Here is a 24731-nt window from a genome sequence, read left to right on the forward strand (position 1 = left end):
AGTTAGAGGAGAAGGTGTTTTCAGGAAAGTTAATCTGAAAACATATAAATCATAGAATTTGGAGAGGGTAGAGTTGAAAGAGACTAGATTTATTCATTTTATAGACCGGGAAATAACACCAGCCTTACCATTTAGATTTAAACTCCTTGAGGCTTAATCCATTCCTCTATGGGACTACACTCAGGGCTATTGTGAAGTAAGGTGTAGACAGTGCCCAGGGTGCAGCGTAACACGTATGCAGTGACACTGGTTCCTTTCCTACATGCACAGACGTGTCTGCGTGAACAGCCCTGGCATGGAGATGAACTCTCCAGCACATCTGTTTAAATAATTCCAGTGAAGATGAGGCGAGTCAGTACTTTCAACAGCAAAACATGCCAACATCTCCATTTTGATCACTGAAAATCATGAGACATCATTCAACTAAGATTCAACTAAGCCAATACTTTTCCTTTCAACTCTCAAGGAAGAGCTTTGCTGTCTTTATGGTGGTAACTTACACTCGCCTAATGGCCGTTGCCTCCTAGCTCATAATAGATTAACAAGGAAAGGAAGAAGTTGGATAGCTTTATAATAAGCTTTAAATTGTGGTAAATATAATACCAGAAAAAGCCACAAATATTTCAAGTTTTTTTTAAAGCCAATTAGAAAATCTTTATCATTTGTTATTGGCCCACTCAAGTCCAAAACAGGACGTAGAGTCAGAAGACCTGGATTCCAGCCTGGATCCTGAACAGAACACTTCTCTTTGTGAGCCTTAATTTTCTTATCTATAAAAGAAGGATAAAGAGATTATCCCTATTCATCTCATAGGGTGCAAAATGAATTAAAATGAGGTATATGTGAAACCATACAGCATCTTAAGTGTAAAATGTTATTATTTTTAATGACTATGGTCATTGGTTATTCCTACTAATATAGAAAATAAAGAGGAAATTGCAGAGCAACATGTTGTTAAATTATCAAGCTATTTTTTTTGCCTTTTAGATTTATGCACTCATTATTGCATCAGTGAGCATAAGTTTTTAAAATGCAAAAATTTCCTAAATTCCTACTGAAAAGTTTCTCTATGAGTAATAAAGTGTAGCAACAAGAAAAAGTCTGAGTAACTCATGCAAGGCCATCTCATGAAGCCCTAGAAGTTAAGAAATGTTGGCTTAACATTGACCAAACTTTCTCCCAAAAACCTAGCCAGAAGTTAAGAAAACAGAGACATTATATCTCCATAAAGTCGTTTAACTAAAATAGAAAGAAAACATGGATAATGATCATTTTCCAGGTTTTATAAACTAGAATTCTTACATGATCAGTGCTAAACTGGCCTTTGGAAGATGCACACAGTAAAAAACAAGGCCCTAGTGTTATCACTGTGAGTCGAACGCAGATCTGGTATAATAAACATCCTTAGCAAAAAGCAGGCAGATACTTGAATCCTAGCCTTCAAACTCAACTCAAGGGCACTAAAAACTCCTACTCAAACTTAACAGCTTTGTTCTTAAAATTGTACTTCATTAGCAACAAACTGAGCTTCTGGAAGCCCCTATTTCCCATGTGATGTCTTCACCATTTTTCCATTGGCTTCATGTACTGGAAAGAAAATGTGACCCAGTAGATGGAAGATCTAGGTTTAAATCTCAGTCCAGTCACCCACTAGATAGGTGACTTTTGCCAGTCATTTCACGTTTCAAGCCTTGATGTTGTTCATCTGTGAAATGGGCCTACTACTACCCACTTCATGTGATTTTTGTGATTAAATGACATTAAATATGTTAAAATGCCTAGCAGAGTGCCCTGTACATAAAAGTGCTCCATAAATATTTACACATTTGAATAAGCATCTCTTAAATTTAAACTGTGATTATTCATGACAAGTCATTTTCACGGCACTTTAACTGAAGCTTTCAGCCTTCGCTGTTGAAAAGGCATTAATCTTAGCAAGAGCTGTTTGTTCCACCGGACTATGAATAATGCTTCAGAGAAAAACAATAAAAAGAAGGTGGAGGAAGAGGAGGAGGAGAAGAGGGAGGAAGGGAAGGGGGAGAATAAAGAGAGAACATCTTGAGAAAAATTCTCATACCATAAAATCTATTCTTTTCATCTTTTAAATCGTCTCCACTCTCCAGCTATAAGGAAATTAGAAGCACTAAATCTGCAGGTGTTGTCATATTCGCCTCTTCTCGGCAGCGGCACCTTACTCAGTCACCTAAACACAGTGGAAGCAACTTGCCTATTCCCACAGCCCATTGACTCTCACCAGTTGCCCCTAGAACAATGGGAAAACCATTCGGAAAATATAAAAAGATGAAGCAGAAAAGCCATTGTTGGATACTATAAGCAATCTATGTGAATTTGGCAACCAAAGAGGATAAAAAGCTTGGAGGAGAGAAAGGTTTAGGTGAAGATTATGCAAACACAGCACTTAACTTTTGAAAGCCAACTTTTAGTTAAAATAGGAAATAATGGAGAAGGAAGTTTTTTTTTTTAGAAATTTGGGTATGGAGCAAGTGAAATATGGGTGGGTTTATAAATGCTGGTAGTTCTATAATCAGATAAAGGATTCTACTATTTGAACCAAGAACCAGTATCTGTGCTCAAAGTAAAAGTGAGAAGTTTTCCACAATAAGCTTGCAGTTTCTGTTAAGGTTTTTTGTTGTTGTGCTTTCTTTTTCTCCTTTTCAAGAAGCTTAGATACAAGAGATGGAACCAATTTGTACACGGAAAAAAATAACATGCTTTCACTGACTGCTGTAACTAACTTGTGTTTTTACCCAACGCTGTGAGAACCAAATATATAGAAAAAAATGCCATGTGATGAAAGCCTTTCGTTTTTTTTATTATGATGAAGTTTATTTTTTTAAAACACACAGATGTTGGGTTTACATAAAAATCAACCAAAACATTTTCCAACCATATAATTTTCTTGTCAAGCACATAACATGTTTTTTTTTTTCCTGGAAACTCAATGTCAGAAGTATATGATGGTGACTGTTTTTCAAAAGATAATTGGATAATTCTGGGGTCAGAATAAAAAAAATACACATAAATCCTATTTAAAAGTCTTCTATCAAATTCATTTTTAGGAAGCGGGTGGAAATAGTCTAACACTGCTTAAAGTAAGTCCTCTTATGAACTCATGATCTATCACTTTTTCCAGGAATGTAAGTTCTTAACCTTATCCTTAGAGCTTCTGGATTTAAAAACTGATGGAGGAAAAATTGAGGTCTCCAAAAAACAAAGCTCAAGCGGTACTGTCTGAGGACGGAGTCCGGAGCAGAGTCCGCCTTTGCACTGCCCCGCGTCAAGGTGGCACCTGAAGCAGCCAGACACGGCCCTAGGGCAGAACACGCTCGCCAGAGTTTCTTCCTGGCCACAGAGTGACCCCCCTGCAGAGGCTGCCTTTGTCGTCGGGGCTCATTCTGGAAGAAAGTAGGGTCCCACTTCCCCTTTGCGCTTCTCCTTTCCTTCAAGGATGCCGGGCTTCCTCTGGCCTGCCCAGCCAGCGTTCCTAACCCGCCCAACTGTGTCTCATCAGAAACAAAGAGCCTTGCAATCCTCAAAAGGCAGAACGGGGGAGATGGAGCAGTGTCGCCTACACGGTGCAGGGTTTCAAGATGAGAGTTCTGAGGGCCTGTGCTGGCCAGGACAGCCGCCTCCTCGTGGGCCGGCTTCTGCCGGGAAGGGTCTGCTGGAGGAGCAGACGCAAATGAAGAAGTCACTCTGCTTCAGCCGGCCTGCAGTAGCACCACTTCTCGCCACGCGGGGAGCATCCCGGGGGGACCGCCCACCACGCGGGGAGCATCCCCGGGGGAACGCCCACCACGCGGGGAGAGCATCCAGGCGGGACCGCCCACCACGCGGGGAGAGCATGGGGGGGACCGCCCACCACGCGGGGAGAGCATCCCGGGGGGACCGCCCACCACGTGGGGAGAGCATCCCGGGGGGACCGCCCACCACGCGGGGAGAGCATCCTGGCGGGACCGCCCACCACGCGGGGAGAGCATGGGGGGGACCGTCCACCACGTGGGGAGAGCATCCCGGGGGGACCGCCCACCACGCGGGGAGAGCATCCCGGCGGGACCGCCCACCACGCGGGGAGAGCATCCCGGCGGGGCCGCCCACCACGCGGGGAGCATCCCGGGGGGACCGCCCACCACGCGGGGAGAGCATCCCGGGGGGACCGCCCACCACGTGGGGAGAGCATCCCGGGGGGACCGCCCACCACGCGGGGAGCATCCCGGGGGGACCGCCCACCACGCGGGGAGAGCATCCCGGGGGGACCGTCCACCACGTGGGGAGAGCATCCCGGGGGGACCGCCCACCACGCGGGGAGAGCATCCTGGCGGGACCGCCCACCACGCGGGGAGAGCATCCCGGCGGGGCCGCCCACCACGCGGGGAGCATCCCGGGGGGACCGCCCACCACGCGGGGAGAGCATCCCGGGGGGACCGCCCACCACGTGGGGAGAGCATCCCGGGGGGACCGCCCACCACGCGGGGAGCATCCCGGGGGGACCGCCCACCACGCGGGGAGAGCATCCCGGGGGGACCGTCCACCACGTGGGGAGAGCATCCCGGGGGGACCGCCCACCACGCGGGGAGAGCATCCTGGCGGGACCGCCCACCACGCGGGGAGAGCATCCCGGCGGGGCCGCCCACCACGCGGGGAGCATCCCGGGGGGACCGCCCACCACGCGGGGAGAGCATCCTGGCGGGACCGCCCACCACGCGGGGAGAGCATCCCGGCGGGGCCGCCCACCACGCGGGGAGCATCCCGGGGGGACCGCCCACCACGCGGGGAGAGCATCCCGGCGGGACCGCCCACCACGTGGGGAGAGCATCCCGGGGGGACCGCCCACCACGCGGGGAGAGCATCCTGGCGGGACCGCCCACCACGCGGGGAGAGCATCCCGGCGGGGCCGCCCACCACGCGGGGAGCATCCCGGGGGGACCGCCCACCACGCGGGGAGAGCATGGGGGGGACGGCCCACCACGCGGGGAGAGCATCCCGGCGGGACCGCCCACCACGCGGGGAGAGCATCCTGGCGGGACCGCCCACCACGCGGGGAGAGCATCCTGGCGGGACCGCCCACCACGCGGGGAGAGCATGGGGGGGACCGCCCACCACGCGGGGAGAGCATCCAGGCGGGGCCGCCCACCACGCGGGGAGAGCATGGGGGGGGGACCGCCCACCACGCGGGGAGAGCATCCAGGCGGGGCCGCCCACCACGCGGGGAGAGCATGGGGGGACCAACCACCACTCGGGGAGAGCATGGGGGGGACCACCCACCACGCGGGGAGCATCCCGGCGGGGAAGGAGGCTGCGGGCTGCCTCAGCGCCCAGGGGAGAGGCGGACCGTGGCCTGAGCAGGGCTGCCGGCCAGTTTCCGCTCCGCAGGGAACAGAAAGCCTCTTTAGAAATAGTCAGCAAAATACTGAATACAAAGGATACCTGGCAAAATGTGTAATTATCGACTCCAAGTTACTGTCTAGACTAGATCCCCATGGTGTATTCATATCTGCGGTCCCCAACCCCAGGGACGTGGACAGGTGCCTGTCTGTGTCCCGTTGGGAACCAGGCTGCACAGCAGGAGATGAGAGGTGAGCGATGTGTTTGCAGCCACTCCCCACTGCTCACCTCACCGCCTGAGCTCCGCCTCCTGTCAGTGACATCAGACCTCATAGGAGCGAGAACCCTACTGCACACTGCGCATGCGCGGGGTCTAGGTTGCACACTCCTTATGAGAATCCAATGCCTGATGATCTGCGGTGGAGCTGAGGCGGTGATGCTAGCGCTGGGGAGCAGCTGCAAATATAGATTATTGGCAGCAGAGAGGTCTGACTGCACAGTGAATGTGATGTGCCTGAATCATCCCAAACCATCCCCCAACCCACGTGGAAAGATTGTCTTCCATGAAACCAGTCCCCGGTGCCAAAAAGGTTGGGGACCCCTGCTTTATATGACATGGTGGCAGGGCTAGGCTAACTCCTCACCATACATCCTTTATGCAAAACAGCCCTCCAGGCTTCCTTCCTCCTTCATCACACGCAGTAGCAGGGATGGGCAGAGAAGTGAACCTAGAAAGGTACTGATACATCCTCTTGTTTCTTGCAAAAGGCTTATGACCTTGGATCTGAGTTCAAACCCAGACTCTCGTACTTATTGTCTTACCCCGCTTTAGGTACTTAAGGTTTCCGCTTAGAAGACTGTGCTAACTAAAAAGAGAAACAGCAAGAATGTCGACCCCTCCCAGCCCTCAGCACAGGGCCTGCACAGTCACCAGGTGATGCTACCACCAGCAGCACCCTGCCATGGCATCCTCTCGAGTCCCATCACGTCTGGAATGTGCTCCCCCAGTTGAAATCTCTGTGAGGGCAGGAGTCACTCTTCATTCAGGTACATACAGGTGCACACACATACCATGTGATTAAAAAATGCTTGCTGAGCAAATGCATGACTGAATGAGCAGTCTGCTTGATTACTTCCAGTTTTCCATTTCTTGTTTGTCTATCATTCCAATTTCAAAAACCTTTCTCCAGATGTTACTATGGATGGGTCACTTGACTATCTTAACTGAAGCTGACGACCACAACAAAATTCTATGTCCAGCAACACCAATTAAAGAACACTGCTGAAACAAAGATCCCTCGGTCTGGGTGTGTTCCTGTCTATACCAACGTTAGCTTCCAGCCCAGTGCTGCAAACAGAGTCCCATATCTACCAGGCCAAGAAAACCATTTAATTGGGAAATTAAAGAATGAAACTCCACTTTGGCATAGGGCAGCATCCTTTCACTTTTTTCAGGACTTGAAAAAGGTAGAGCAAGGAGAAATGTAAATTAAGTAGTGAACATACACAAAAACAATTTCAGAAAGAGAGTTATTTTCTTGCAGTGATCAGCTACCAGGTGGAGGCCTCCGGAGTGCCAGGTGAATGCCGCTCAGCCACCCTGGCCACGCAGGAGCAGCGGTGGCCACTGCCGTCACCCTGCAGTTCTGCCTCTAAGCAGGATGAGAACATCCAAAGCTGCCTGCTTCTTCCCTTACTCTGTGTATTCCCCTGTGTTCACAGCTCTGGGGGACAAAAAATAAGGATTCCTTAATCAGGTCAATCTGTAGGATCATAGGTAGGAAATATCCCTAATAATATTTTTGAACAAAAGGAGCCAGTACAATGTCACTATGACCAATTGTTCATGACTTACACAAGCCAGACTGGCCACAAAGCACAAACTCCCTTCTAAGATTTTCCAAAAATATAATTTGAAAAGAAAAAAAAGCAAACATGAATTCCACCCTATGTATGTACAATTTCCACTTGCAACTGCAATGGAAAGTTTATTCCGAACGAGCTTATGTTGCAGTTACTTTCAAGGCACTGCCGCGTGAAAGGAACGCCAAAATAAATTTCAAACAGTTTACCCCAAAGTTCAGGCCTCTTTAAAGACCCTGATCTGACCAGTTTCAAACTGGTATTTCCAAGTTTCAATTCCCAAGAACCATTTTTAAAAGCAAAAGTTTTCCTCTAAATGAAAACTTGGATGGGGTACTTAACGTAATTGTTACACTAAATGAAGGTGACAGCCAAATGGGATTGACTCAGTACAAAGGCAGAAGGCTTCACAAATTGTTGAGAAGAAAACAATAAAGGAAAAAGGACAGACCCATCAAGAAGGACTGTCACAAAAAGGGGAGGAAAGAAAGGGGGAAAATGAAGGAGTGGAGCAGCCTCGGATGGAAACAAAGCCGTGTGCGGAAGCCCTGGGAGCCCGCAGCAAAGGGCAGCTAGCGCAGAGGAGGAGCCGAGCAGGGCAGCAGAGTCGGTCAGAGGGAAGCTGGCAGAAGTAACCAGAAAGGTCCACAAGGGGAGGGAACTTATGCAAGTCACAGAGCAGGCTGGACAGTGGCAGAAGGCAATCAAACACCAATAGCAGATGGAGATAAGGACATTCAAGGCAAAGCGTCCCTGAGACACTTGAAACCAGGACTGCCAGGAGGTGGCTGGGTAACAGCAACCTGGAGCAGAAGGTGCAGAATGTCAGAGGAAACAAAGGGTCCTAGGAGGAGGAGACTGCCACCAAAGTCTGGGGGTTGGGGGAGGTCTTAGGGGACCCAGGGAGCAGGACTGTGGCTGCACTGGGAGTGTGAGATGGGTCCTGGGCAAAGGAGCGGCACCCCAAAGCTCACCACCTTCTTCCTCATACAGCGAAATGGCTGTAGTTTCTAACCCCGAGGAGCATTTGCTGCGGGGCAGCAGGTCACCACCACCACCAAGGGGAGCTGGCTTATTTTCCAACCATCCCCCTGCAAAAACGATGAGACAGGAGACTCTGACCTCCCTCCTCTATCTGACCTCCATCAAGAACTCTGTAGCATCCCAAAGTATTCATCAGGAATAAACAGTTAGTGACGCTGCAAAAGTAGTTATCTTCTACAAGGAGCTACTTTCATCGGAAAAGGATAACGGGTCTCACAGCCATTGGGCGTGTGTGTGTGTGTGTGTGTGTGTGTGTGTGTAACAGGAAGGGGGTCTGTGTGTTAGAAAGCTGGCGATTGTACTTGAGAGACAAGACTGACACACCACAGGATAAGAGAACGACTGTGATGTGCACAGAAACACGCTAAGGAAGAGAGGGCTACCCCAGGCAAGGCCCCCAGTGGGAACGGGTGAGGACCACTGTGAGGGGTCTGATACAACGCACCCTCAGCAGGAAGGTAACCAACACAACCTCCAGCTGTACCTGGGGTGACCCTCCCAGCCAGGGAGAATGCTGAATCCGAGTCAGGAGATTTAGTTCAAATCCTGGCCCAGGCAAGCTTCTCAATGGTGGAGCCTCAGTTTCTCCTTCTGCAAAATGGAAACCCTGGGTCAACACCCCTAAGAACCTATTCTTGAGTATCTCCAGTGAAAGTGGCAGTAAAACCAAGTGCAAACTGAAACACAGTGACAATCTATTATGACTATGTAAAAGGGATGAAGTAAAAGATACACGAATGTATAAATGGAGCTCAGAAGGCATTAAAGGGTTTAGAATTGTGGGTCCAAGCCAGCGACTGAGGCATGAGAGCATCTGAAGCAACAACTGTTTCCAGGACAAGAGCCCCTGAGAGGCAGGTGGGACTCAGAGTCAGAGGCTTTTTACACGTGCAAGTGAGTATGGTTTATTTTGTAACCTCTTACAGAATAAAAGGCATTGAAACCGACTGACTCCCAATAAAGGATTGTGATTTATTCTGCAGCTACTAGAGGGCCATTTATTTATAATTCACAATAATTAGCACAGCACAATGTTTTAGGAGCAAAAGCTGGGAGACGGGGAAACCTCAGAACGGACACTTAGCTCTAAAGGCACACAAAACCTCCTGTTTTAAGTGCGTGTACTCAAAATTTGATAAACCATATGATGCCTCCTCTATCTGTCTGTATGCAGGACTCTCCTCGGTGTTTTCTGGCAAATCAACTTGCTAGTCTGGTTTTATTTGGGCTGACATGATTACAACACTGTTCCCAAAACAAAAAAGGTGCTGCCTTTGCTGTAGCCCTCTTGTGTTAAGTATCTGTTTGTATCATTTTTCTCTGCACTGTGAGTCTTCTGAGGGCTGAGCCCAACCTCTACTCCTCTTCATAGGTTCCCCAGGCCAGCGGCATTGTAAACAATCAACAAGAGCTTTGCTGAATTAAATTAAATAGCCAAATCACCTTAGATAAGAAACAACTTCTTGGAAACTCAAGTTTTCTCACTGATAAGACAAAGGGTGTGGGCAAATACCTTCCAGCTCTAACAAATGCAAAATCACATAACAGTTCTGAAAATACAAACACATTGTATGAGGACACACACTAACTTTCATGCAAAAGAAAAATACATATAAGTAAATCTAATTCATATGGCAATTAAAAAAACACTTATTTTTAATATGAGATCCATTCCTTTGTTAGTCAATGAAATATAAAAGCAGCAAAGGTTTTAAGTATGGAAAAACTATACATGCTGGTTACCCTAAAAATAGGATTATTTGGAAAAAAAAATGTTAATTCTGACATTTCTTTTTAAACCTTTTCCACTGACAGACTAGATCTGTAATAACATTGACATAACAGAAACAAATAAGACTGTTTACAATGTCTACCGTTTAACAAAGGCTCAAGGGTTTTCACCTTCCTTGTTCACTGAACAAAGGCAGCAAGTGGAAGTGCAGTTGCCCTGGCAGCTGGCAAGTTCTCTCCCATATTCGAAGAAGTTGTGGAACAGCTGGGGAATGCAAGATGCTTTTGAACAAGCTGCTATGTGATCCAAAATAACGCCGCCTGTTCATCTTCCGCACAATGGAAGCGACAGCCCCGTGCGGGTCTGGCGCATGCCCTGCAGCCGCTTCTTTCTTCCCAGTTGGAGCAACAAGTGCTAGGAATGGAGGGAGATGCACAAAAGCAGGGACCTTGCTCCTAACCCTTTACACACTGTCGGTTGGTTATACACACAGCTCATTTTCCAGTAGGGGAGAAAGCTGCATTTCATACCCAAATATTGAACCTACATACAGGGGTTCCCAACCTATGGTGAGTTGCGTAATTATTTCATTATATATTACAATGTAATAATAATTAATAGAAATAAAGTGTCCAGCAAATGTATTGTGTTTGAATTATCCCAAAACCATCCCCCACTCCCTACTCCGTGGAAAAACTGTCTTCCATGGAAACGGTACCTAGTGTCAGAAAGGTTGGGGATGGCAGTGTAAGGACAGTCCCTCCCTGTACTCCCCCTCCATGTGCTTCTTGGAGATGATGTTCGTGGTAACTACACCATCACCAACAAGTGGTGTTTAGTGACATTATAAGGTTTCTTTATGGAACTTTAGTCCATAACCGATTGTTTAAAAGATAAAAGCAAAACAAAATCAAGAACTGTAACATAGCAAAAAAGACCTAATATAGTATAATAAAACAGTTTCTCTATTTCTAGTTGCTTAATAGAAAACCTTCCAAGTTTTTAAATATATGAAATACCTATCCTGGTTGCTAATTGTTCAGCTGAACTGATTTATACTTCATGCTGTCACCTTTTCTAAAAGCTAGTTTAGCCATGTTCACGTCATATATAGTTTACCATATTTGAGCAAATATTTTTGAAATGGCATGTCTCAAACTCTCCTTCCTCTTCTATGAACTTGGAGGCTCAGCTTTGAACAGATTCTGAGAAAACTTTCCAAGGAAATGGCCTGTCTTCCCAGATTGGGGCCAGCACAGCTTGTCACAGAAGCAGACATGTTTCTTTAGTGCCTACACGGCTGCTGAATGAGAAAAAAGAATACTTGCTCCCTTTTCTCTAGTTTGTTGAGTTTGGGGCTTTTTTTTTTTTTTTAAGTCCTATCATCTTGGCCATTAGAATACTGACTTTAAATTTAAAGGAAAGGGAAATGACTGGAGGGAAGCCACAAAATTACACAGCAGTAAAACCAGGAGAAAAGCTCTATAGTTCTGGAATCCCTTGTAAATTCCTTGGGCAACTGGACGAAGCTTTCCATCGCTACCAACCTTCCCCCACGCCCAGCTGCTGACAAGCAGGAAGCACTCCAGGCAGTACTGACAAGAATAGTGAGTTCAAGAAAACTATCCCTGCTTCACCTTGTGGATGAGGGGAGGACGGGAAGAAAGCAGGATTCTGTTCTTAAACATCATCGTTAGTTAACATTTGTTGAACAACAGCTATGCGCTAGGGCTAGCGCTATGTTAAGTATCTTCTATGGATTATCCAATGTAGTAATCCTCATAGCTTGAAACCAGGAGGCACTATTATTATTCCTGTTTTAAAAAAGGAAAGTGAAGCTCAGAGAGTCTGAACAATTACTCAAGGTAATAAACAGTTAGGGCAGCCTTTGAACCCAGCCATTCCAACTTTGGAAGCTGGCCTGGCTATTTCTACCTGAGACGTACTGAGTCCAACACTGAGTCCAACACATTCCAGAGTTTCAAACTCCTTTCTTTAAGGCAATATGCTTTAAGTACATTCGGGACAATACCAAGGTCCTAGACAGTAAACTTGTGCTCAATGATGCACACAGGTATGTGGATAAAACCATATTCTTAGATTCCTAAAAGAAATGTGGGGGTTTTAACTTATCAGTCAGCAAAGTTGGCAGTTATTTCCAAGGCAGACTCACTTAATTGTAAACACACACTGAGCACAGTGCTGAAGTCACACACGGCTTCAACCGGGTGGGCACTGCAGCTCCTTGCAGCAGGAGAGCCAACAGAGCTCCACACTGGGTAGAGCTCCTGGCTCCAGGCCCACCTGCCTAATAAGACACCAGGTAAAGCAAAGGACAGCTATTTCTGACTATCTTTGGAACTGTCATATAATTCTAAAGTTTTTTGGAAGAAGCCTTAGCCTTCTTCATATACGTTAAGCTTTAAATAAGAATGGGCTGATGCACTGGCACCAGCAGAAGCCAGCAATATGTGAAAAGTCAATCAAACCCTAATGCCTAACATAATCGAAGCTGAGCCTGGGGCTACAGCGCATGCCTGGAGATCCATAAACAACTCTTCCCCAACAGCCTTTGCCAAAAACACTGGGAGGAATCAACAGCCCTCGTTGGACAGATTTTCTTGGACCTGTTGACTTCGAGCCTCAGTTTCCTCATCTGTAAAACAGAAACAACCTCCTGGGAGGAGGCTGTAAGGTTTTAAAGAGAAATGGGAGGATCCCTCCATGGTGTGTAAGATTCTCTCATACCTTAGCAACTTAAAAAACCCGTTCCTACCGCTTCCTTAAAACAGAAGAAGGGGGTGGAGGCGGATAAGGCAGGATGTGAAGCCCCGAATTCCATCTATCGAGCACTGGGTGCTGGGGCGTCTCACCTGCCAGCGCCTGCCCCCCTCTGGTCCGATCCCGGAAACAACCATCCGGCGCGCAGCACAGACGCTGTCCTGACACTTCCACGACAGTACTTGTGCCTATGCTGGGTTTGCACTCAGTCACCACAGCCTCGGGGAGAGGGTGGAGGTGGGGACAGGAGCTCCTTTAATTTCCCCAGCTGGCCTGTCCCCTGCAGCAGGACTTCTGTTACGATGGTCAGACTTCGTGAGGGGGCAGTGCCCAGGCCCAAGCGCTTACCCTGCACCTGACCCAGATTGCGGCGGGACCCGAGCCTCCCCGCCGCTCGCTCACAGTCAGTAGTGCAATTGCCGCCTTCGGGAGCGCCACTCAGGATGGGGGGCTGCCGGCTGTCACCGGGGACCAGGCCACGCCCTTCGGGAGTCCGCACGCGCGCAGAAACTGCAAGGAGGGCGTGGGCAGGCGGGCTGGCAGGGCGCGCCAGGCACCGGGCTTACACTGCGGGGCCCTGCGGAGGCGCAGGCCCTGGACCCGAGGAGGGCGCAGGAGCCGCTGCCGCCCTCACCACTTGCGGCTCCGATCCCGAGAGGGAACCGGCTATGTCGCAGTTCCGAACACTCGCGCGCCCCTCCCCGGGCCGCCCGGCTCCCCGCCCTCCTCCCGCGTAACGGGCTGCAGCGCCAACTTCCCGAAAGTCCTCGCAGAGCAGCCCCGGCCCGGCCCGCTCCTGCCGGCGGCGCGCGCCAGGGACGGAAGTGGGTGGAAGCGGCGGCCGCGCAGCGCCTTTGTTACCGCTCCGGGACCTCGCGCGCCGCCCGCCGCGCCCCATCGCAGCTGCCCGGTGACCCGCCGCCCCCTTCCCGCGGGCAGCCCCGGTCCCGCCGCCCGCGGCAGGAGCGCCTCGGGGCTGAGTCCAACTGACCGCATCGCCCGACCCGGAGACAGGCGCGCAGGGCGCGTCCTAGTCCCTCCGCCGGCCTCAGCCCACGCGGCCGCGCCCGACCCTCGGCCCCCGCGCGACGGGCACGCCCACCTCCCCGCGCCTTCCCACCTCCGCGTGCCAGAGCCGCCACTTCCCGCCGCGCGCGCTCGGCCGCCGGGACTCGTCGCCACCGCCCCGCCCCACCCCTTCCCGCAGCGCGGGGATCCGGCCCTCGCGCAGATTCTCGCCGCTCCTCACCTGGAGGCGCCCACAAGTCCCCTCCCTCCGCCGGCCGCCCGGCGCCCCGGAGCCGGCGCCCTCTGCCGGGCCACCAGGGGGGCACCGTCCCGCCTGCGCGCAGCCGGCAGAGGGCGGGGGCCCCGCGGGTCACCGCCTTCCCTAGCGAGGGCCAGCGCAGAGACGTTCCGGACAGACTCCCGGGAGGACGACACCAGAGCTGTCCCCGCGCCCCAGGACAGGAACACGCCCCGAGTCGCCCCACTAAAGGGCCAGCCAGTCCCCGAGTGTCCCACCCCAGGACACTGCAAGCAGTCGGCATAAGCACGTCCTGTTTTAAAACACTGGAAAGGCAGTTTTTGGTGTGTTTGAAATGAAGTTTGTGTCCCGTGTCTCCGTAGCTCTCCCCAGCCCGAATTAAAGGGTCACAAGGGAGGGCGGTGGCCTGACACGCCCCCAGGTCCCAGGGCCAGGAAGGGGCTTGGGGCGAGCTCCTGGGCGCAGTCGCAGCCCGGGGGCTGAGCCGGGAGGCCGGGCCGGCGTGGCGCTCACCGGCGGGCAGAGGCTGCCACTAATGGCTCGCTCTCGCCGAGCAGCACTGCGGCCGTCAGCCTCTTGGCCTCCCCGGGTCCTGGAGAAACTCCGGAGGGGCCAGGAGGAGGGCAGAGGAGAGCCCCACGCGATGGCCGCCGCGCGCGTCCCCACGCGCCCCACCTGCGCGGCCCCACTCACCTTCCCGCGCGCTCCCGCCGAGCCCACCTGCCGTTCCCGCGGCCGCGACGGCGCGGGCCGGAGCGCACCCTCGCGCGGGACCTCGGCGGGCAGGCACCGTCCCTCTCTCAGGCCGGCTTTCGGGTGGGGGCCCGGCGTGTCGTCGGCTCGGCCCCCAGTCGCCGAGCTGCCGGAGCAGAGCTGGTGGCGGAGCGGGCGCGCCTTCCCCGAGAGCCGGCGCGCGAGTCCCGGGGAGGGCGGGCGCCGGGTATTAATTGCAGGCCCCGGGTGTCTGCCGCCGCGCGCTCTGAGTGGCTCGGACGGCGGGCCAGGCCTGCGGGGCACCGCGGCCCACCCCTCGGCGCGCTCCCGGCCGGGCCGGGCCCGGGAACGCGCGCACGCGCACGCGCCTGGCGGCCAGGGGCTGGGAGCTGTCGCCGGCTCCCGCGCGCCACCGCCGGCCGCTGTCCGGAGCCGGGAGGGCGCTGCTCACCTTCCAGCCCGAGCGGCCTCTGGGCGGGCCCAGACGTTCTGGAACGGAGCAGGGCGACCTGCGCCAAAGCTGTGGCCGGGAGGCTCCAGGCCAGTTGCCAGGGAGACCGGCCTTCCGGGCCAGTTGCACGTGTGAAAAGGCCACATCCCTCCACAACCACCTGTCTCGACGAGCCCATACCCTACAGCTACATCAGAATCCCCCAAATATTGTGAAAATATGATTATTGACCCTTTTCCCACTCACCCACTCTAGTGTCCGATTCTGTAAGTTTTCCTTGGGGCCGGACAATTTGCGTTCCTAGCAGATGTGCAGGTGAGGGCCACGCTGCAGGCCTGAGGAGATGGGTAAGGCTTGTGAAAGTACTTGGTAAACGCAGACCAGGAGATAAATTTAAACGTGTAAAGTATGTGGCTTGTCTGTTTCTGTAGGTGTGTTCACATGCAGCTTCCCTCCAACTGCTTTTCCTCCGGGCGTCAAGCTGCTCCGCGTTTCCTCGCCCACAGGCACCGCCTCTCGGAGACCAGTGCCCGTCAGAAAAAGAGAAACGCGAGTGCATTCGTTCGCCAGGTCTGCCATAACAAACGACCAAAGACTGGGGCCTTCGACAGCAGAAGCATGCTTTCTCTCGCTGCTGGAGCCTGGAAGTTTGTTCTGGAGATCGAGGTGTGGCGGGTGGTTTCTTCTGGGCCTCCTGCCTTTGCTTGCAGGTGGCTGTCCTTTCCCTGCGTCGTCAGGCGACCTTCCTTCTCTGTGTGTCAGGATCCCAATCTCCTTTTCTGAGGACACCAGGCCTATTGGATTAGGGCCACCCTAACGACCACATTTTAACTTAATCACCTCTTTAAAGACCCTATTTCCAAATACAGTCACATGCTGAGGTACTGGGGGCTTAGGAATTCAACATATGAACTTGGGGGGAGACACAATTCAGCCCACAACTGTGAGCTTCCCTGCTCCGAAGAGACTGGAAGAGCAATTGAGTTTCTGCCCCTAGTCTCCATCCCAGCCCAGCCCTGCACTGTAGGCTGAGCTGCGGGCTCCCACGAGGCTTCCAAAGCAGGGGCTGCGGGGAAACATACATCCAGGGCTCTTCCTCCTCCTGCCCTCCAAGGGATGCTGACGGCCTTCACAGCCAGGTAGGCGGGAAGGAAGCCGGGTGAAGGCTGCTGTGCCACCACACACTAACCAGGGTGTCTGGAAACTGATCTTCAGCAAATCAATAATCTCCCTTCGTGTGCGGCCCTCCTGGGGTCTACCCCCCAACCCCTGCCCTGGTCCTGCTCCACATCTTCCCCTTGTGGCTTCATCCCTCCCTTGACTCCTGACACAGCCAGGCCCTTCCCCGGCCCTGGTCCAAGCAGCTATTGGGTCCACCCCAAACTTCGTGCATACGTGTGTCCATAATTGAACTCATCCCCCGATTTTGTCCCCCCTTGCATTCCGCATCTGAGTAGATAGCACAAACGCCACCCTGGTCAAGTCTGCTGGATGGACACCTGGGCACCAGAGAGACATGACCCTCTGCCTCACTCTTCTTATGTCACCAGCTTCAGTCCACCTGCTGGTGGGATCCTAATGCCTCCCAGAGGCCTCCCTCTCCCCGACTCCCACCACCTCTGCCTCGGGCCAGGCCTTTGTACTGTTTCTCCTCCGGCCCCTGACTGACCCCTGCTCTAGCCTGGCCCCTCAGCCAGTGTCCCCCACACTGCAACTTCAGTGATCTTTCCAAAGCTGCTGCCCTTCTTAACACCTCTCAATGGCTGTCCTGAGTGCTTCAGGAAAACTATAGGAACTATATGCTGCATTAAACCATGAGCTCCTAACAAGGACCCTATTCAGTTTCGTAAGTTTTAAGATTGAACTTGATGCTCCAAAAAATTTATCTATTTGTGTGTGTGTGTATGTGTGTGTGTGTGTGTGTGTGTGTGTGTGTGTGTGCGCGCGCATGTTTGCTTTGATGAATAAATTCTTAGAAATTCAGATGATCAGGTCAAATTTAGCATTTGTTTGCAAATGCCTTATTTGGAGCAATCTTCACTTTTTTGATAATACTTTATGAACATTCTCCCTTAAGTCACCTCCTGGTTACACTATGGATTCATCCTTTAGAATCTCTAATTAGCTTCTACATATCCTAAATATTCAGGGTTCCTTAGATAGAGTTTTTCAAACTCTGATCCTGAAATCAATTTTGTGGGTAAAGACCAGTTTTTTAATTTTTTGTTTTTTGATGAAACAAAATTAGAAGTAAAAAGACTAAAGTGCATCCTAAATATTAGCAAGTATTGTTTTCATGCAACTTTTGTTTCAGTTCATGATCTTTATAAGGCGTGTGTGTGTGTGTGTGTGTGTGTATGCGTGTGTGTGTGTGTGTGTGTGTGTGTGTGTACAGGTTTCTGTGTCCTCAAGTGTATTTCTTCCAGTGGGTCATGGTTCAAAGATTGGAGCCACAACTGCCTTAGGTAGTGCTGAAGCTGTGCTCACTGGAGAACACATATTTACAGAGATACTGGGAAGGGGGGCAGATAGCAAAGAACATTTTCTGGAAAGAGATCCTCTGGGCCAGGCTTTTCATCAAGGAGTTGGCAGAGTTAAACACAGTGCTCCATCTGTAAACAGTAGGTGCCATGTAAGACTTTTATGGCCTAGAGGTGGTAAACATGATGCAAGATAGACAGGGGAACTCCCCTCCCCTGGAGTCTCTTAGGGAGCAAGAAGAAATGATGTCAGAGATACGGAAGGGAAGAGGGGCCTGGTTTGCTGCCAGACACAGCTGCTGTTCCCTGAGGTTCCCATTCGGAAGGAGGAGGTATAGGGACATGGGGTTTTCTAACCCAGTTTCTATCATGAATATTCCTAGATTAAAGTATATTATTAAGCTAACCTTTGCTGAAATAAGAGTACTGTTTTCTCTGTGTTCAAGTTGGGGCTGTGAGAAGCCCAGAGTGATCTGAAGATCTCAAAACAATGTGTTTAGCTGAGAGGCTGAGCTTTCTTATCTCTGATAGTCCCTACTGGGGAAGGCCTATTGAGAGGGGCAGAAACCAGATAAGATTGTGCAACAAAGGAGATCAACAAGCAGCCCTTAGAAAACTCTAACCTTGACAGTTATGCCAAGTATTCCCATCCATATTAAATGTTTTTAACCAAGGAGCCTAGATCCAGCCCACCGATATTTAGAAGGCAATGCTCTCACTCCCTAGTCTAAAACTTAGAATCTGTAAAAGAAGGTTGCCATGTAAATTAAAAAAATATATTATTGCTACTATTTCTTTTTTCATTGCTTGAGTTATTATGGTCTGGGCAGATTAAAAGAACTGAAACTTGGACCAGGGTGAGTTTTTAATCTCATGGATGAGATTTTTTAAAAAAATAACATGAATGGGGTGGACAAGAAGCAGCCAAAATTAGAAAAGAAATTCTAAAAGAAAACTTCCCTATTCTAATTTTAAATAGAAATACACTTGACCATGAATATTATTTTAGAATTATATTTTAGATTTGGAAGATTGACAAAATCTGAAAGAAATCAAACTGTGGCAAGCTTGAGTTTTAACAAAACTTTAAAATGGGTTCCAGATTCTTCTTGAGATTTTGGGGGAAAAAAACCCAGGATAAATTGGCAAAAAAAAGTTGTTTTGAAAAATTCCTGGAGGCTGAAATATTCTTTGATATTATTTATAACACTGGCCATGTCTCAACCATTGAAACTAAATTAGATGAGTGTCAGTTGAGTATTTTTTTCCTAAATACAAACAAGATTCTTTGGCTATTGCTGTGGTTTGAATATGGTTTGTTCCCACCAAAACTCATGTTGAGATTTGATCCCCAGTGTGGTAGTGTTGGGAGGTGGGGCCTACTGGGAGGTGTTTGGGTCAGAAGAGTGCATCCCTCATGAATAAATTATGTCCTCCTGTGGGAGTGAGTGATTCTCTCTCTCATGGGGATGGATTAGTTCCAATAAGAGCCAGTTGTTAGAGTCTAGCTTCCTCAGTTTCTCTCCCTTGCTTCCTTTCTCACCATATGATCCCTTTGCCTGTGCCTCCCCTCTCCCACCTTCTGTTATGAGTGGAAATAGCCTGAGCCCCTCACCAGATGCAGCTGTCCAATCTTGGACTTTACAGCCACCAGAATCATAAGCCAAATAAACATCTCTTCTTTATATATTGGCCAGTCTCAGATATTCTGTTATAGCAACACAAAATTAACTAAGACAGCTATATTTCATCTTCCACTCCTTGCCCTGCCTAATTTTATAATCAATAAACTTTTCTTTAATACCTTGACAACTTACAGTAGTTTGGTTATCAAGATGTATATATAACCAAATGTTTTAATAAAAATTAAAAATATAGATAGAGCAGAACTAATTTATAAAAAGTCACTGATCTCCGTCAAAGTAGCTGGTACAGGAGACCATGCAGTCATTTCCTTCACACTGCTGCCTCTTTTGGCACTGCCAACTTTTTTCTGGTTACGGAAACTGATAACAAACTTCATCCTCCGAGGAAAGTGGCTGAATGTGGATCAGAGTCTACTGAATTGGGGAACCATACCATTTTTGGTCAGTGTCATAAATAGTGTTTTTTAAAAAACAGTGTCACAAAAAGCATGCCCAAGTCACAGAAGGCTCTTTCAGACCTGCATAGTAAGAGATGGCCAAAGAGCCTATGAAAAGGGATTTAGGCACTGGATCCATAATGTACAGGATTCATCATGAAGCAGCCTTCCCTTGCACCTGGACTTGGCTTCTGCCTACTCTGCCTCGACTGCCACATCCTCCTTCCTGGCTCCCGTTGTTCAGCACCACAGTGTATCTGCTTCTCCATCCTCTGAGGTCTGCAGAGCCAGCCTGCTTGGATCCAAAGCTGTGTTATTTGGGGCCAGTTACTTAATCTATTAATATAATATGTATTAATCATCTATAAACTAGAGATAAGAATAGTATCTCCTCAACACCTCAAACATAGTAAGTGATTAATAAATATTGACTTTTCTTAGTTACTATAAATTAAAACTTTGGCCATCATCCCCTCCCTGAGTCAGCTATTTGAATGAAAGCCTCATCAGACTTTTGCAATGTGGGTGCTGGGACGTCTCTTCATGCCTCATCACAATGCTTTCTCTTGTTTGTTGCAACAAATTCTCACTGAGATCTTTAGGCCCTATACAAAAACACTAGGTAGAAAGTTACAGCCTGGCATCTTTGTATATTTTTTTTTGAGACAGAGTCTCGCTTTGTTGCCCAGGCTAGAGTGAGTGCCGTGGCGTCAGCCTAGCTCACAGCAACCTCAAACTCCTGGGCTCAAGCGATCCTCCTGCCTCAGCCTCCCGAGTGGCTGGGACTACAGGCATGCGCCACCATGCCCAGCTAAATATATATATATATATATATATGTATATATATACATATATATATATATATATATATATTAGTTGGCCAATTAATTTCTTTCTATTTATAGTAGAGACAGGGTCTTGCTCTTGCTCAGGCTGGTTTCAAACTCCTGACCTCGAGCAATCCGCCCGCCTCGGCCTCCCAGAGAGCTAGGATTACAGGCGTGAGCCACCTTGCCCGGCCGCACCTTTGTATTTGAGATGACAAAGGAAATGGATATTATTTACAGTCACCAGCAGGTTAAGTCTGAGGATGTCCACATTATATTTAAATGTTGCTTTTCCTAACAGATTGTCAGTTTTTTGACAGCCGAGCTCCACTGCTCCAGCTGGAAGGAAATGCGCCGTGTGCCCTGGGTTTCCTTTCTAAACAGTGCCCAGAGTCCCTGGACTTGCTCAGCCGACGCTCCGCTACCACCACCAGCCAACTCAAAGCTGCTCCGCACAGCCTTGTGCAGAGCTCGCAAGGAAGCACATCTGGGGCCACCTGCAAGGGCTCAGCTGTGACAGGAAAGTAGAAGTGAGATGTAAAGAAAGGTGGAAAGGTAGAGAGAAAACCTCAGGAAGTGGTTCTAGCATTTCCAGGTCTTGTTCCATTCGCCATTTGCTTCAGGTAGTAAGCACTCATTTCTATGCCAGCACAAAGCCACCCGTGTGACCTTGAACATGCCACCCTTACTTGCTGCAGCATTGGTCTAGTAGGATTATTCCTGCTTTCACGAGACAGATGAGAGCCAATGTCATTCCTTTTAGTGACCCCCCAGAATGGTACACTCCCCAACACTGGCGCTCACTGCAACAGTGGTGTGTTACTGTCATAGAAAATGATCTGTGCTGTTTTGAGTTTCCTGAACTTCTTTTCAAGCCCAGTGTAAGCCAAAGCCCATGTTGCAAATAAAGCCGGTTTCCTCCATTTCTATTTCTGGACGAGATAGCAAACAGCTGGCTGTTGATCGTGCCGAGGATAATAATCCCTCCTTGCTGAAGATCCTCCTGCTTTTGTTCTTTCAGTGAGCTACCTCGGAGAGAAGACTTATCAGTTTCCCTGTTTATTAAAAACAGCCCTTTTATCTTCTTTATAAAATCGTGCTTACCTATAAACCAGGATTTTATTTAATGTGGCAGGATAAAAAATAAGTAATTCTCCCTTTCAGGAAATAAAGGCAAGAGAGTCAGCGCCTTGCTGAGTTCCTTCCTGCTGCGCATACCGATCTAAGACATGCCTTCTGACTCTAACCTGATATGCCTTGGAGGAGATAACATAAGAAAAGGCGTAAAGAAACCTAACTCCAGAAAATTAAAGCCAACAGACTTGCTTAGTTATGACACAAAGTTCATCAGAATCCACCCGAGAGGATGACAAGGCCTGACCTTATGAAATTGAAAGGGCTGCCCTCCCCTGCTTGGACCCCATCTGTGTGCAATAGCTCAGCTGAGAGAACTCGGAGGTTTGCAGACAAGTTACAGGAATATCGTATGACCTTGACCTAGTAGTTGCAGCTAAACCCTACAAATACATCCCTCAAGGGGGCTCTAAGAAAACCAGGAGGAAATCTGTGCTGCAGATCAAGATCTGGGGTTAATCATAGGTCTTAAGATTGGTGCTTTCTTCCAGACAGTGTAATCGATCTCTTCCACGAGATTAAGACCACAGCTGCAAAGCCGGCCAGCACAATGCCGGTGTTGCCAGGGCTCGAGGCTCAGATTGCAGGGATGGAGAAGTAGGGGTTTGGTGGTGAACCTGAGACCTCATGTACACTTTTGGATTGTGGCCACTGCTGGGTTCCTGCCTCTTGCAACAAGGCTTGTCCCAGCGCTGCCCTCTCCACCACACACTGCTCTTCTTCCTAAAGTTATCAGCAAGATGGTAGTGTTAGGTTGCTTTCAGCGAAAAGTAACAAAATCCTGTTCATGCTGGCTTCCAGACTGAGACTCCATCACAGTAAGTCTGGAGTGTTAGGACTCACTCAGTCCAGTGCTGCTAGGTCTGTTTCCCCCGGGCTCTTTTTGTGAGCTTTGTCCTCAATGTGGTGACAAGAGTGCAACAGCTAGTCCTAGTCCTTATGTCTGTGCTTAGCAATGTCTGCAAGAGAAAGAAAAGTCAATTCTGGAAGCTCATTAAGAAGGCAGAGAAAGGAATTCCCCAGAGCCCACAGGAGCTCGAATGAAGCCTCTTTCGCATGTGCCCTCGCCTGAGTCACATGTGCTCGTTCCCTAAACTGATCACCAGGAAGCGGGATGACAGTGCCACCGACCAGCCAGGCCCACCCCTGGAGTTGAGGGTGTTGGTCATGTTCCCCTGAGGCTGCTGACTTTGAGGGGAGAGATGCGGGGAGGCATGAGCAAAACTGGGGTTCTGTTACCAAAAAAAAAAAAAGAAAGAAAAGAGGGTAGAACGTCTCCCGAGGAGGCAATTGGGATGTCCTCTGCCACAGGACATGTTTTTGTTAAAACTTTTAATAATAATAACAAAAGCCACGGTAATCATCCTGCTGTTCCCCTACGCTCTGCCTCTCTGGGCCACGTAATCTGGCTCCCTTGCTGGGCCACGCCACTGGAGCCAGCAAGGGGCTGCAAACGGGGGCGACTGCGCGCCTCCTGGGCCCGCGCGTTTGACGGCCTGTGCTAGTTTCTGCAAAGAGTTCCTCTCCTCTCACAGGTGCCAGCAATGCCCACTGTCGGGCTGGGCCCTGGGGGAGGACAAGGCGGAAAAGAGCTACTTGCAATGAGCAAGTAACACGGTAAAGAACAAAGCACACTTGGATATGTTGACGTAACTTGTTACTGCAGCAAAAGCTTAGTATCTTTGACTGACACAGCAGCTAACGTCTAGCATTTGCTGTGTTCTGGGCCTGCAGTCACACAATATCTCTAATCCCTGTGGATATGAAAAAGCAGAAGTGGTGAAGGCTCCTCCCATCTACCCACAGCCACAAGTCGACTTTACTCCTAGGCAGTTGTCCCTACTGGCACTTGTCTAAGGATGTGTATAAGTGCAGATTGCCACATGAAAACAGGTAAATGTACTAAGGATTTTGTAGGAGTCGTCAGAGATCAGAGCATTTAGGTGCGCGCCCACACACACACAAACACACACACACACACACACACAGAGTGGGGCTTTGACGAGAGGAAAAAGGGAAAAAGTGTGCCATGGGAGTACAAGTCCCCATGGTTCTCATGTGTTTCTGTGCATTTTCTGATCAATGCACCAACTGCCTTTTGTGCCAAATTATATTTTCCAAGATGCTTATATAGCAGATCACCTTGGAGGATAGAGACAGTGTATCCTCCAGAGCAAAGAGCAGGCTTGCCTACCGCTTTGGAAGGTGGAGATAGCATTGCTCTCCGAAGCAAAGGTGGGCATCCTCACTGTCCGGGATGGAGGAGACATGCTCCATGCCAGTGTAAAAGACTCGGGTTCCTTGCTAAGTGCAGGGTTCCTCTCCTGCAGTGCAACTCACTGTGTGTGCAGCTGTCATGCCCTGCAGGGAGTGATGCCTGTGGTGCAAAAATTCTTATGCTCTGGTTACTGCTACTGCTGTGAGTAATAAACTGTCCTTTGTCTCTGGCCTAGCAGTTGCCTGTCTCCCGCCAGCATTTATGGAACTGTGGCAGGCTGCCTTGTTAGCTTGCAACTAGCATAAAATCTCAGACCCTACATACTTCCTGACACATGTGGTTGTTTGTGGACAGGTAATATTCCAAGTAAAGCTGAGAGAGAAGAGTTTGCTTCTCTTGGGACTTTGCTTAGAGAAATCCATCCTTTTCCAAGTAATATTCCCTGTATTCCTCCCCTAACTCTGGTAGACTTGGATGGTTGAAAACTCCAAAATCTGGCTGGCGGCATGGCCTTTGTGCTGGGTCACAGACACACTTAGCTGCCCTCACCTGTGAGGGGAGTTTTCTCTGGAATCTTAATGGCCACCTGAGAACCCTCACAAGCAGTTTGAGAAAATAAATCAGGAGGCTCCCAGGAGACATCACGTTCAAAATGCCTAAATGCAGGTTTGCCATCTTTACGGTCCCTCCTTTCTGTCTTCAAATATCAGAAAACCTTGGCATTTAAAGTTTCCAAATTGCAAATGCTCAAAGAGACTTCTGTTTGAACAGAGTGTGGAACTGATTCTAGG

General features: G+C 49.6%; 1 protein-coding gene across 10 annotated transcripts in view; it reads right to left on the minus strand.

Moving 5' to 3' along the window:
* Nucleotides 1-15109, minus strand: part of SVIL (supervillin) — a 218663-nt gene extending 203554 nt beyond the window's left edge. For 3 of the 10 annotated variants that reach the window (XM_075997686.1, XM_075997689.1, XM_075997692.1), the window contains exon 1: nt 14727-15108. The gene's annotated coding sequence lies outside the window, so the exon portion shown is untranslated. Of the gene's footprint in view, nt 1-14015; nt 14115-14726 lie in introns of those variants that run through there. The other 7 variants (XM_075997693.1, XM_075997694.1, XM_075997685.1 and 4 more) reach the window with 4 other exon arrangements.
* Nucleotides 15110-24731: the final 9622 nt, after the last annotated feature.

Source organism: Microcebus murinus, chromosome 25, assembly GCF_040939455.1.
Source record: "Microcebus murinus isolate Inina chromosome 25, M.murinus_Inina_mat1.0, whole genome shotgun sequence".
Classification (NCBI taxonomy): domain Eukaryota; kingdom Metazoa; phylum Chordata; class Mammalia; order Primates; family Cheirogaleidae; genus Microcebus; species Microcebus murinus.